The following is a 16,063-nucleotide window of genomic DNA, read 5'->3' on the forward strand; positions in this document are numbered from 1 at the left end:
CCATGTGAGTATATATCTAACGGATCTGGCTTGAACTGAATAATAAAAAAGAGGTCATTAAGTTTTCAAATTAACTTTATTTAACAGGAACATGTCAATATAAGGAGAGTTTGCTCGACACGCAGGCAACAGCTAAAAACAGAAAATTAAATTCTGGCGTCTCATCGTGTCATGTTGTTTTCTGGTAAAGAACGAGAGCATCACGGCATCTTGTCCAGAAATTGATATATTTTCGCGCCAACGAGATGGTCAAAAAGGAAAGGAAGGCTGGGAATGCGAAAGTACGATTAATCGCTAATTGTTCAACTATCTTTACGTGAATTTGGATATACCTGTTTTATCCAACCGAAATACAACTAATCATTACGCAAGTGACTGCGTCTGCATGCACAATAAATAGATGTCATGTAACTGCTACACTCTCCACCTATTATGTTAATCTCATCCTACGAGGGTTGAATGACATCCTTGTTTCACTTTACACACGATTGGTTTTCATATTACCGGTCGCAGATTTTTTTTTTCTTTTTTACAAGGTAGTCACCACTTATCAAGGCTCGGAAGCCACTCGAGGATAAGGGTTATTGCGTGTACAGTACGTTAGTATGGGAGATTTGATAAAGTGTCTTACTTAAGGGGGCGGTTCATCAGGAATATGTTTATAGTGGACTTGAAGACATCCAGGTTTTAGTCAGGTGGGAAACAGGCAAATGGAACAGAGTTCCACAGGCGTGCAGTTCTAAGAAAGAAGCTTTGTTCATGTAATCTATGTATTGATTTAGGCACAGATAAAGAGTGGGGAAAATTATTGACAGTGGTTTAAGCTATACGTGTGTTTATCATGAAAGATTGGCGAGGGGGGACCAGAGATTTGAGCTCAGACGAGCACTTGCCATGGAAATAACGATAAAATAAAGACAAGCGCGCAACGTCTCTCCTGTGGGAGAGAGGTTATGGGGAAGAGAAAAGAGCATCCCCCACTAAGCCACGAAGTCTATTTTGTACTCTGTCAAAGCAGGATAGGCTGTTTTTAGCAGCTCTTGCCCAGATATGGCAACAGTACTCCATCCTTGGATGTACTTGGCTTTTATATAGATAGAGAATTGCATCATTAGTGAGATATCTTCTGGAGCGGTAGAAGGATCCCACCATTTTCCCAGCGACCTTGGCAACTGACTTGATGTACATGTTCCATTTCAGATCAGGAGTAAAGGTCAAACCCAGAAGCTTATCAAAACATGGAGTGTCCCTAGACGAGAGCCATCCATGTCAATTGATGCCAGATGGGGATCAGAGTGTTGATGATGTAAAGATAGGAGCTTGATTTTAGATGCATTAAAAGTAACCAGCCACCTCTCCCTCACTATACCACACGCTTGAGATCAGAGGAGAGAAAATCAGAGAGAACATTGTCATTTACAGCCTTTGATGTGTTGCCATAGATAGTTGTGTCATCAGCATAGATGTCAACGAATGATTTTAGTATGTGTTTTGGGAGATCATTAATGTGGATCGGGAAGAGAGTTAGGCCCAGGATGGACCCTTGAGGGACTCCAGCATTAATACTGTTATTATTATTACTACTATCAGAGAGAAATGATTTCCAGTTATACCGTAGCTGGAAATCTTGTGAAGTTGGCCTTTATGCCATACCTTATCGAAGGCCTTTGATATGTCAAGAGCCATTGCCCTAGAAAAGAAGCCTTTGTCAAGAGATTCACTAATCCTATGAGATATACCTGTTAGCACATCTGCTGTAGATCTGGCAGAACGGAAACCATATTGCATGTTACTAAGAAGGTTATTTCTGCTTAGGTGGTTGATTACTTCTCTATTTAATATGGATTCCAACAACTTACTCATGACACACAGGAGACTTATTGGTCTGTACTGAGAAGGAGATGACTTATCACCTGAATTCTTAAATACAGGCCATACTGATGAGGTTTTCCAGGGTGTTGGAAAGCACTTCTCCTTAAGGCAACGCTTAAACAGTTTTGTAAGTATGGGGGCAAGTTCTGGTTGAAGCTTTTTCAGCACTATAATTGGAATGCCATCAGGCCAGTTGCTTGACTTGAATCAAGGTTCTTGATTAGCTTGGCGACGTCACGCACAGATATTTGTATGTTGCATAGCATGTTGTCTGTTATAGGAGGAAATACGAGGAGTTGATGGCCTTCGTCGCATAGGGTAGAATTAGCTAAAAAGTTCTTGGCAAATAGTTTGACTTTGTCTGATGCTGACGAGATGACCTCTGGTCCATTGATAATGGTTGGGATAGAACGCACACTTCTGTTCAGGATCCTGTTTGCTATTTGCCAAAACTGGTGGGAACCAAGCCGCTGCTCAGCTATTTTGGATTTAACGGACTGTGCATATAACTCTTTTGCATTTTTTATTACTCTTTTACAGTGGTTGCTGGCAGTCCTGAAAGAAACTTTAGTCTCAGTGCATTTATTACGTTGGTAGCTACGGAAAAAGTGATTTCTGTGCATTATGGCAGCAGCACATTCTGGGGAGAACCATGGCTGGCTGTTATGTTTTTGTTGGAATTTTTTGGATTGTATGAATCGGTCTATGCCTACAATTAACCATTCGGTCAGGTCTGATAATATGGAGGACACATCCTTTTTAAACATGGAATGGAGAGGTAGATCAGATATAAATGTATGGAAGCTATCCCAGTCAACCGTAGAGTATCGATATACAGTACAGTGGAGAAGTATGTGTGAAAACTTATTGCATTTCGTTTTTTCTTAACTGATACAACGGAGTTGTCGGAAGATCCCAGAGGAGATAGAACGAAACATGAACATAGCTTAGGGGAAGTGGAGAGAAAAAGGTCTAGAAGGCTAGCGTACTGACTGGAAGTATCGGGCACACGACTGGGCTCGCGAACAATCTGAGTGAGGTTATAGGTAATGGCAAAATCATAACAGAACCTCCCCTCATCATCAGTCTTGCTTGAGTCGGTCAGCCATTCCACATTGTGGGCATTGAAGCCACTGCAAATGTGAATGTTAGCCAAGGGATGAGCAGACAGGATGTGATCAATTTTCTCAAATATACTCTTAAAGAGAGTAACTCCGGTGTTGTGGCGGCGATAGAGGGCAAATATAAATGCAGTGGTGTACGCAAATGCAACCCAGAAGCACATATAAGGTAAATTAGGGTCTTCTCTGGAGATATCTCTGCCACACGGGAAGCCATCTTTAATGTAGGCACATATTCCATGCCCATGGCGATCTTGGGGGTCAGATTTAGATGTTAGAGTATCCTTTAATTATGAACTCGTCTAGGGAAGTGGTTGGCCCTATGCCAGTTTCTCTTAGGAAGAATATGTCCGGTTTTGTCTCCTGTAATTGGATTTCAACCTCTGGAAGGTTGGAACGTAGACCTCTGATATTGGAGAAGGAGACATGGTAGTAGGGGTCTACGTTGGAGGATGAAGTTCTAGGTTTATTCGTGTTTTTTTGTTTTTGAGATATTTCACGTTGAGGATTTAGGATTCGTGGAACAGGTCGACAGACTTGGTTAGAGCAGGACAGAGAGGGAAAGCAGGAGAGAAAAAGACAGGAAATTTTTCTTGTGTTTAAAATAATATATGAACCCTAAATATTCTTTTTTAAATGTTTTAAATTAAATAAAATCTAAAATTAAAACAAAAACAGATGTCCATTAATTCTTTCATAGAATTCCACTCAGCAATACCAATGTTTATTTTTATCAACTGAAAAAAATGTGGGAAACGTATTTACCTTTTTTTCTTTTTTTTTTACATTAGAACAAAAAAAAATTGTTTATATTTGACTGATGTTTCAGACGTTATGTTAATTTTGGTTGTTGTTATGTTCATTTTGGTTGTTGTTATGTTCATTTTGGTTGTTGTTATGTTCATTTTGGTTGTTGTTATGTTCAGAATTTTTTACCTGTTGTATTCTCCTTTCTTTTTGTGGTGAGAACATTCTGGGAATTGAGTTTAGAAATAAAATATTCGTCCTAGATATATACACAATGATTTAGTTTGGAATCCTCGCAATTTGTCAACTACGACAAAATGCAGCTGAAAAGGGTCGGAGAGTACAACAGCCGAAACATTATGAATATAACAACCAACAAATGAGAACAACAATCTGAAATATTAAAAATTACCTGACATTTTCTTTACTTGAATGAAAAAAATATTGGAATTTTTTCTTACGATATGTCTATCAATCTGCGCGGTTAACGATGGAAACTTTCTTTCATGTTAGACAGACGGACAGAGTCTTTTATGGGAATGCATAGACACATCTATAAAGATAGATTTCTTCTAAAAATAGCGTTTTCTTTACAATTAATTACTCTTTTGGCTGACACTTATTTTATTTCATTAGTCATATACAATCCTTGAATGTCTCTTGGCCTTGATAAATGGTGACCCAATACTTAAAAAAAAAAAAAAACATATACTGGGTAGATAAAATGCTGAAATGAATTAAATGTGGTGCCACTGGTAAATATGGTTATTTGAAATATTTATAATAAAAATGGAATAGTTTAAGTGGGCGTAAAACATTGCTTTCAATTCGAATCTTTGTTGACGCAAATGCCATCTGCAAAGAAATTTGAACATTGCTTCAGACAAGCAGCAAACATGGAAAATAAATCTATTAATTACCATTGCGTAATACATTGTTTAATTCCATATTGGAAGCCAATGGCTAATTATTTCTAACGTTTAAATGTAGACATGACAATTAATACTTGACAATAATTGAGAAATGTATAGATATCTCACACCACCATCGTGATCACCATCACCATTATCTATTAGCAAAATAACAACTTATATTCGGTGTATTACGCTGTTCGTCAGCATTTAATAACCACAAAATGGTTGTTTTGCCATTAAACCAACAACAAAACAAGTGTTACAGGTGTAAATAATGTTTTATTTTATGATTTGAAAAGCAAGTTTCAATCCAAAATTACCTAGTATTTATTGACTTACGTATAAGTATTTATTGACTTACGTATAAGTAGGAAAACGTTATTTCAACAAGATGTGGAGAAAAAATACATCGTGTAATCATATTACTGCATTAATTCTTATTATATTACATTAAACCTAGATCGGACATTTTGTGGAAGTGGATGGTGATACCTTCCTAAAAAAAAAAAAAAATAGCATTGAAGATGCTTTTAGCAAGTATTTCAGCAAGTACTTGATACAATCACACAAGAATTATGTTCCTAATCATGTTGTGAAGCACTCCAGAATCTTCACATGGATAAATCTGAATGCATTTACTAGTTTAATATAAAGATGAATTCACATAACATCATAGGTTTATTCCATGATGAAATTTTCAGAATTGGCGAATACTTTAAATGCTGAACCGAAAGTGTTGCCACCATGACAGTCCACTTTCATTTTGCACAACTTCATAATGAAGACTTTCTGTGAATATTTGATATGATTTGGGGCTTTTATATCAGCCACCCTTTTTTACAATAATGCTTCACACATAACAACTGCGATTGTGCGCAACATGCTGAGCATCACATGATTACAAAGATTGTCCATTCATGAGTTTTAAACAAAGTTGCTGCGTTTTGGCTGAAACCTGATTTCTATTCTCAGCTCAAGAAACGTTTATGCACACCTAAATGTAGCGAACTACATTGACTTTACTTTGGAGATTAAGTATTTCTTTCTCAGCCAATTTAGCGAATCAATGAAATATTCTGACATGTTCTTCACAAAATTGTAATGAAAATAAAATTTATTTTGGAGGCAGATATTTTATTGAATACTAGCAAAGATACCCGTGCTTCGCACGGAGCTTTGTTGCGCACTCGGGTACCAAAATCTGTGGGCACCTTTCCAGTAAGTTGATGTTGTAAGAGCAACGATTGCATAAGGTGATTAACATTTTAACTACCTCTTGTAGTGACTGAAATTCAATCAGGAACTTCACAAAACATTTTCATCAAAAAGGAAGGTTACTTGATGTTACATAGTAAATTTTTCATTGAAGTAATTTTCAACTCTTGCTTAAATTTTATCTTGCACATTCAATACTAAAAACTTACCACAATCAGATCATGTCAGTTTTTCCTCATATCCATTTCTCGAACTTTTCACTGAAGAGCCTCAGGGTAAACTACATTTCTGCTGTTTTGATTTGGAGCCAGAATGTAGAGTTTTTCTGAACTTCCTGTCCGGCTGATGGAGACGTAGAACATACCGTGACTGAAGCAGTCTGATGTCAAGTCTACGCCAATGGTGTTAAATGTCTGACCTTGACTTTTGTTTATGCTCATTGCAAAACACACCTTCACAGGAAATTGGAGTCTCCGGAATTTAAATGGAAGTTCTGAGTCCGATGGAACTAAGGGGATCCTTGGCAGTAGAACGGTTTCGCCTTTGTAGGGACCACAGGAAATGGTGGCCTCAAGTACATTGGTGTGCAATCTGGTGATAACACATCTGGTTCCGTTTGTTGTTTTTGGCGGTTCCAAGGATCGAAGAATCATGATTGGCGATCCAATTTTGAGATTTAAAATGTGTGGAGGCATTCCAGATATCTCCAAAGAGTTTAAAAACTCCACAGGGTAGTGAACAGCTTCATATTCATTAGTAGCCGAATCAACTGACTTGTATTGCTTTGTGTCTCCTGGAAATTCATCCATTATTGAATTGTTCAAATGATTCACATTGCTGTTTAATGGCGAAATAATAGCCCTCTCAGCAAGCCAATCCGGTGATTTTCCATTGTTTTGCAGGTCTGGGTACACTTTGTCTTTCAGTTGCTTCTGATTACCGACACATTTACCAAGCGCAGTTGGAATCTTAATTGTGTCAGGTGAAGAAGTGATAGGAAACTGACCATTACCGATTTGGAGAAGCAATTTTGAGAAGTCTGCTGCAGCTGTGTTATCAGAGATATAGGCTCTCATATTAGTAGTCAGTCTCTTCACTATAACGTGCCTCCAGAGATAGGATTGTTTCAAACTTGCATTGACAATGTTAGCCCTTGTGCCATTTTTAACCACTGGGAGGATTTGACGGAAATCACCACAAAATAAGGTTGGAATGCCACCCATGGGATTCTTGTTTCCTGTGATGTCTTGCAGTGTTCGGTCAATTGCTTCATAAGCACTCTTGTGCGTCATTGGGGCTTCGTCTACAATGATTGCAGAGGTGTCTCTAATTACATTTGCCAAGGCTGAGTTACCAGTAATTTTGCAAACTGGCTGATCCATTCGATGAGTATCCAAGGGTACTTTAAAAGTGCTGTGAAGAGTGCGGCCACCTTGTAGTAGAGTAGCAGCAATGCCACTGAATGCTGTTGCAAGCACAATCTTTCTCATGGATCTAATCTTTGCAAGGATCAAATTGATTACAAAAGTCTTGCCCGTACCACCTGGAGCATCAAGAAACATCATGTTTTTGTTCATTTCACCTTGTGCTTCCAACATTGCCATGAATGAATTGTAAACTTCTCTTTGAGAATCGGTCAGTTTTTCTTGCATATTTTCTGCTTGTAGGGAATGTTCGTCAAGATTATAAGTAACTTCACGTTGATACTCTCTCGCGAGTCTTTCATCTCTCCCTTGCGTTGGTGCAGGTAATCCATAGCTTGCCAATGGTTGACCGCACATAAGGAGAACTTTTTCTTCAATTAGACAAAGAGTTTTATTGTAGATGTCCTCATTAAAATCTGCTTCTGGATTGTTAACTTCTTGCCTGTATCTGTGAAGAATGTCTTCAGATATTACATCACGAAAAGCCATCCAGATCTCAAGAGGATTTCTTGGCTCACAGGCTGTTAAAATTATCACAAATAGGCTTCGCAAATTTGAAGGTGATTGAGTGGCACTTGCCTCTCCTACTGTTTGATGCAAGTGATGGTCATTTTCTAGAAGGCCTCGAGCAAGGCACGCTGCTCTGTATGTTTCAAACACCTGACCATTGTATGCTCGCAAATTTTGAAATGAAGTTGGACCAGCAACCTCATTGAGCAACAGGCGTAAGAAATAACACTCCCCTGCTTTTGGACTAATCGTGTAGATTCTCCCAATGCATGGTGCCTTCCATACATCATCATTTTCAGTACCTTCAACTTGTACCCCACGCATTCTTCTCATCCATTTCTTTGTCGATTTGTTCCAAGTGTAAAACTCAGGGACTTCTGCGTATTTGAGACCCCTTGCAAAGTCATCCTCATGGCAGAGTTGAAAAAATGCTGTCAAAGTTGTGGCAGGCGGTGGACCTTGGGCTCGTTCCAGAGCAGTATCAGCTGAGAACATGACACGCTGCCCATTTTCAAGATGAACAGAAAGTTGTACAATTGGGGGGAAATGTTCATAGATGGGATGTTCCAATATCCTCCAGGCCGCCTCTGAACTGCCGACATACCTTGCATTCTGGAACTGCTGGATCTCATCCACAATGTGACTTTGTACTTGGCCTTGTTGGTTAGCTGCTCCATCAGTTCTTTGTAGTTCAAACACTGCTTGATCACATCCTTTATTCACGTATTTGAGGACATATTTGATGCTTTGGATCGAGCTGCAAATTTCTACGTTAATGTGAGCGTTGAACTGCTGAAGGAGGACCTTGTTGTACGGAACAATCCACTGGTTTGTTATTTCTTGATTAACATACCGACCATTTCTCTTCATCCTTATTGTACCAGTCTGGCCTCCATCTTCTGGTTTTCTTCGCCTGTACTTGGGGTAAGAGTCTTGGCCTTGCTCGGTACACTGAAGAAATTCTTTTGGGTATTTTTTGGAACATTTGTTGTCAATCATACATGGACAATTTGGATTAAATGGTCCACAAGGTCCATGCACCATATGTGCCATCACTTTAGCATGAAGATCAGGATCTTCCTCTTTGTCAGGGATCTCTGCAGATATGCAGAGATCCATTTTTTCTGGTAGAAGTTTGTCCTCTGGGGCCTGCCAGGTGAGGATGTGTGCATGCGGCAGTCCTCTTTTTTGATATTCAATACTGTACAGGAAAGCCCTCAACCTGCCAAATCCTCCCTTTTTAATAAATTCAAGTAACTTTTTTAGCTTCTGCCTGAAAACCCTGGCAACAATATCTGGACGATCCTGAGGGTCTTGCCCTTGAAGACAATTTTCTGTAATTTCTGTCCACTTTGGATTTGTTGTGAACGTGATGAAGAGGTCGGCTCGGCCCATTCGCCGAACATATGCCATGGCATCACTTTGACGCTCAAACATGTATCGAGGGCCTCCTGTATAAGTTGCCGGAAGTACAACTCGTTGACCAAACTGTTCTGGATTCCCATCCTCCCTAAGAATTGAATCTCTCAAGTTGCTATAATTGTCAGCTCTCAGGGTCTGTTGCTCACGCCTCAGGAACTGTAAACGTTCTGTTTCAATCTTGCAGTACACATCCACCAGCCATTGTTGAAATAGCCTTCGATACCAGAGAAAATAGTTTCCAGGCCGAGTCATTAAATGGTACGAATAAAATTGCTGTTGGGTAACTTTTCGCCCATTGGATGCCTTCATGTAGATGTTGTAAGATGGAGAACCATAGGGGTACATTAACGGGTACATTAAAGTATCGTAGAGGGGATGTAGTTCGGAGATCCATTTTAATGTATCATTTCTAAAACGCAAGAAAATATCCCGGTTAGCTGTTGGTTCATTCTCCATTAATATTCCAATCTCATACGTTGTTGTTGGAGCATTGAATCGCCGTGGATGCTCTTCTTGCGGCCTTCGGTCTTCCCTTATGACAACTTTATGTTCTACCAAGTGTTCTTCTTCAATCCTCTCCTTTGTTGTTTTCAGCTGACAAATAAAGCTGTTGTTCTCATGTAAAAATTCAGTCAGACTTTGGAGAATGTCTCTATTGAGTCTACTGTCACGTCCCCGATTATGTAGTTCCTCTTCCAGACTATCCAAGAAGTAGACTTGAATAAACTTTGCTGTTTCATCTTCAGGTGGTAAAAGACTCCCAATCTGGTGGCAAACCTGGCCTCGAATTCTAAAAGAAGGATTCCACCCATGTACTGCCGCAATTTTGTGACCAAATGATGTCATTGCAAAACAATTGTTATAACAGCGTAGATTTTGCAGAAAATCTTTAGAGATGGGACCATTGCCGGAGAGCAAATCTTGAAGCAACTGAGGCAGTGGTGGAAAGCTATCAAGCACAACTTTGCCAGAAGAACAACAACAACCAGGGGTTTCTCCTTTAAATTTTACAGCTGAGCAATGTTGACATACTTTGTCCATTTTTCCTATATCAGCTGTAGTGAGAGAGTCATTTTTGTTGTAGAGCAATCCTTTTCTATTGCAGTGTTCTATTTCATGGTGTCTCAAAGCAGTCATTCGTTGTCTAGCTGCCTCGTTTTCTGTCAATTGCTGGGGCAAAGTCATACTCTCTCTCCATGCAGCCTCTCGTTGTTGCCCTTGGTATAGGCGAAAGCTTCGTTGGGTTTCCGATTCATTCTGATGTCGTTGAGCCACTCTCAACTGACCTTGTGTACGTCTACTTACCTCATATAATTCATTCGATCGTAATATTGCTTCTCTTTCCAGTGCATATCTTTGCCTTTCTTGAATTTTATCTTGTGATGAATTTAACCGCCTTACAGCATGTCTAGTTCTGTCAGCTTCACGTTGGGTTTCTCTTTCCAAATCTGACAGTCTTGCTCTCCTTTCTCTTTGACGTATCCTGTTAAGTTCTAGACGTCTTTCTCTATCTGAATTGTTTTCATTGGAGCGAATTGCAGCAACTCTTAGTCTATTAGCTTCCAATCTTTCCATTCTTTCTTCCTCACTTTCGTTTCTACTTCGTTTGGGTGGCATAATTTCGGTTTTAAACGGAATTGTTTAACGATATTAATGATTGTAAATTAATTAAGCGTAAAGGAAATGTATACTAACTGAAATGGACGAACTATAAATAATATTTCTGAATAGTACAATTATAAACAATTATATTGTACCTATTTACTATGCCTCCCCACGGGACAGAGTTAGACACCAGGGTCGTTTTTTAACGTGGAGAAAAGGTACAAAAATAAAAATTGTCTCAGTCGTGAAGGATTTCTCCTCCACCGAAAGAGAACAAGAAAATGAAGTGCAGCATCTGAAGAACAGATACTACACTTTGATCTTGACCAAAAGGAATGAATAAAACCGACCTACGTGTGACTCATTACTTCCGGGTGTAAACGTCACAATCTAAAAGTAATAATTAAAAAAAAAAAAGTAAATGTAAAATAAATGTAATACCAACTTAGGTTAACTAAGTAAACAGTACAATTAAAACAGTTCTATTAAAACAAATAATTACTAAGATCTAGGTAATTGTTAGTCTCATTGTTATGGTTTTAAAGAAAAAAATGTGTAAAAAAAGTTCTGCTTTTGTGAGTACGTGTATTTCTTTTAAATTACATAACCTTTTTATTTTATTAATTATATCTCTTTTAAATTTATATATTTTGTTAGTAAACTGGAAGAAATTCAGTTGAATAAAACCTTGTTCGTGTTCTTTACGTTAAACTCATATTTTTATAAAAGGTTCATCCGGTTTAAAGAAAGCGCTAAGTTTAAATAAGACTGGAAATAACTAATTCAATATATAAATAGAAAAATGAAATAAATATAAGCTTTAAGTCTTAAGATAGTAATAATCAAAATGTAATAAATTATTTGTAGTTCAAATCTATGATAAGACAGGCTTTCGAAATAGGCTCGACCAGAAAGATTAAATTGGAACGAAATTATAATCTCCGTGCCATTTTCAAAACAACCCCACAAAAGTAACGATATCCTGCAGTTGGTTAACTTAAATGACAATGGTTGTAAGAAAAATGTAAAAGAAAATGCGCTTATCTGTTTATTTTGACCTGTTTTATTTAATTAAAAAAAAATTGGCTATAACTGGAAGAGAGCGTTATGTTTTGGGGGTTGTTTAAAAAATAGAATGGAAATAAAGTTAGTTCCGTTTTAATTGTCTTTAATTGCGGCAAGCGCTAACAAAATCGAAAAATCACTGTTTACATTCGAAATGTTAACTTTTATAGGTTTACAGGTTTGCTGACAAGGCTGGGGGTGTTTAATACAATTATTTTACTAAATTGATTTTTTTCATTTAAAAATAAAATTATTTCTTTTTTAATAAAGTTTTATTTTAAAATATTTGTTTTTGTTTATTTATATAAAATTACGATAGTTGAATTGTATTCTTTCAATTATATTGGCAAGTAAAATATAAAAGATTAAAACGGAACGAAATTGAAATTTCCATTACATTTTCAATACAATCCCAAAACATAAAGGTTTGCTCGCCAATGAATTGTTTTGATAATATAGGTAAAGTGAAATAAATCGAATATAAAATTAAATGAAAATATATTAAATAATTAAATGTTAAATAGATTTTGTAAATAGTACAGTTGAAATGATTAGAATATTTCCAATATGTAATAAGGTGGAGGTAATTAGTTAAAGAGATTTAATATAATGTGATATGCAAATGAGCATAAGTCATTCGATATGGGGGTTGTTTGTAGAATAGTATATAAAGAAATTAGGCAAAGATTCTTATGTCTCCTATAACAGAAACATCCTAAAATGGGTTCTAATGTTTCTCTACCAGGAGAGATCTACCCTCTTACCTCCTTTATATTTCGTTGATGATGGAGAGCTGTACACACAGACAGAAACACACGAACCCTATTACTTTATAAAAATATATAGATAGAAGAAAAAATAACAAATACATACAATGGAGCAGGTATTTCCCTCTCTCTTTCTCTCTTCTCTCTCTCCCCCTGTTCTTTCACTGTATGTTTTTTTCATATGTATACTGATCTATCCTGAATTTTAATTGCTCTTTCTTTTTCTCAACAAAAAATTATTTATATTAGACTTGAAAACGACCATGTTATAATCAGCTTTTGACAGCAGCTCTACAGTATTGTGTTCCATAGGTAGACAGTTCTAGGAAGGAAACTTTGTTCATGGAATTTTCGCTTAATTTTAGGCACAGATATAGAGTGAGGGAAATTGTTGACGGTTTTTATAGTTAAATGAGTATTTGTTGCAAATGTTTTACAAGGGAGGAGGGCATCAATTGAAGCTCAGTCGAGCACCCATCCTAAAATTAACAACAGAGCAAGGATAAACTTGCAACATCTCGTGTGAGAAAGAGAAAATAGGAAAACAAAAAGGCCCTCGGCCACTAGATTTCGATTATTTTGTCTCCTGTCAAGATAAGAAAAAGTACTCTTAGGAGCTCCTCCCCAGATATGGCAACAGTACTCCATCGTAGGACGTATTTGACTCTTGTACAGGTAGGGGTCGTGTCAGAAATGAAATTCTTTCTGGAAAGGTAGAATAATCCCACCATTTGTTCCAGTGTTTTAGCAATGGATCTGATGTAGGTTTTCCATTCAGATCAGGAGTGAAGGTCCCAGAAATTTGTCAAAGCAGGGTGGTTCATCAAGGCAAGAGCCGCTCATTTCAATTGGGGCCAAGTGGGGATTTGAGCCTTGATGATGAAAAGATATGAATATGGATTTGAATGCAATTTTTTACCCTGTTGAACCATGCGCACAAAATCAGATGAAATCAGGCAAATCTTGATCATTGCTAGCATTTAAAGTGTTGCCATAGATAGTAGTATCGTCTGCAGAAATGTTGAACTAATGATCGTAGAACATAATTTGGTAGATTGTTGATGAAGATTAGGAAGGGATTTGGACCCAGGCTGTTTCTTGAGGCACGACAATATTGCTCCATATTATCGAGATTTTGAGACCAAACTGAACTTTATCATGTAAAAATTAAAAATTCTGACCATTCATGATACTTCAAAAGTTGAAAATTCCCAAAGGTACAGCTTAAAACCTTTAGAACCTTAGAGTCAGATAAAACTCGTTCGAAGAGAACCAATATCTATACAATCATCTAGTGAACTTGTGGAGGTGCTTGAAATTTCCAAACGTACAATATCATGAAGACTTAGTAAAAATAGTTAGAATGCAAATGAATTTATTAGATTGCCATCCTTTAAAAAACACTGACAACATTTGCTGGACGAATTGGTAAAAAGTATGGAACAAATTAAAATATTTCAGCATATTTTTTTAAAAAGTATAAATTTGAAAATTAGCAAAATAAGGCATGTACAAATATTTCCAAAATGTGAATTTTTTCTTTGGGATTCATGTTGCAATGATTGTTCCCTCTGGATTGTCTCAACCACCTTAGTCTATTCATCTTGTGCTGCAGCGTGAGTTGATGTGTCTCTGCAAGTGCCCCAGTCACCATTATTCGAGAGAACACTTCAAGCTTGTTTTTGGTCAGCTAAGCCAGCAGGATATCTAATCAAACAGTGTTTCCAATTTTGTTAATAAACGAATTGCTGACATTACTATTTTTTAAAAGTCAAAAACTCTTAGAATCCGTGTGCATTTTGATAATGAGCAATTTTTATTTCATTTTCATTTGAAACTATATCTAACATGATAACATTACGAGTTATTGCACCATCTTAATTGTCTCTTATGATAAATCTACTGTAGCTGAAAATAACGATCATTATTTTAACTAGCAATTGTTTCCTCCAATCATATATTTTTGTAAGCCTGGAGATGGCATCATGACAATGAAACATATAATACATTACTCGCAAAGGAGAAAGTAATGCCTGAGAGGATGTTTTCATGGCAACAGAACAGGTGCTACCCGCCACACACAAGCGAACATATATCACAGTATCTCCACACAAAATGAGCTGAAATTTAATGAAACCAATTTTTCAATTTTAGCCCCTTAGCAGCCCTTTTTTTTTTCAGATGAAAACCGATTAAAAAATAAAAATACCCTCTATATCAAATGTCAGATCAGAAATTCGTTGAGTGTGCAGGCTGAGAAGTGTCCTCACACTCACACATTCTCACTTTTACAGATTTGATAATTTATGTCATGTAATTATGGCTGCAATAAATGACGAAATGACGGAATTTTACATATTTAAAATAAAAATGAAAAGATTAAAACATAGTACAATATAAAAATAACAACTTGTCTACTGTGTGATTTAAATTTTATTATAAAATCTAAAGTAAAAATCAATCTTAGTGTGTATGGATGGATGAGAGGTTCATAATCTTTTGCGAACATTAAAAAAAATAAAAGATCTATAAATTTGTTACTACAGCAAGTACTTTTGGTCATTTTCTTGTTCTCTTTCGGTGGAGGAGAAATCCTTCACGACTGAGACAATTTTTATTTTTGTACCTTTTCTCCACGTTAAAAAACGACCCTGGTGTCTAACTCTGTCCCGTGGAGAGGCATAGTAAATATATACAGCAAGTAAACAAAGGGAGGTAAACATTGCTATCAAATTGAAAATCTGGAAGATCTGATTAATGGACAGGCAGGCCATGTCATTTGTACAGAAAATATTTAATAAACGATGATATTTGATTAAAAAAGTTTTTAGGTTGATGGCAACAAAAAATAAAACAAACAAAATGTATAGGACTGCTGGACCATTACTTTTTATAAAAATCATTTTTTTTAATTTGAAAGTTTATTCTATTGTAATCCTAACTTCGGGCAATATGTTGATATCTGTTTGATAACGTATGATGTAGACGTTTTAAAATGGGTGTATGTGATATCGATCGATAGACAGTCTCAGCCTGGATCAACGATATTTTCTCCTATTCGTCACTGCAAGATTAATCGATTGATTTGATTTAAATACTAAGCTTAATTTAGTCACTTTTCTTTGTTAAAAGAGAAAATCAATCAAACATCTTTCGCATCGAATTGTGTTTCCTTTTGAAAACTGCGCAGGAGCTAAGTACCAATGACAATAACTACACTCAACTTACCTCTTCTTTTTTTTTTTTTTTTTTTTGACTGAACTAATCCAAATGCCAGGTGTTTTAAGAGGAAGTCAAATCAAATGCGTTCAGTAACAAACAGATAATTCAAAGGATGCGTAATATGTCAGGAGACATTCAAAATCACATGAGTTTATAAAATAACAGGTGAAAAAACATAC

Source organism: Euprymna scolopes, chromosome 6, assembly GCF_053919585.1.
Source record: "Euprymna scolopes isolate OS-2025 chromosome 6, ASM5391958v1, whole genome shotgun sequence".
NCBI classification, from domain to species: domain Eukaryota; kingdom Metazoa; phylum Mollusca; class Cephalopoda; order Sepiida; family Sepiolidae; genus Euprymna; species Euprymna scolopes.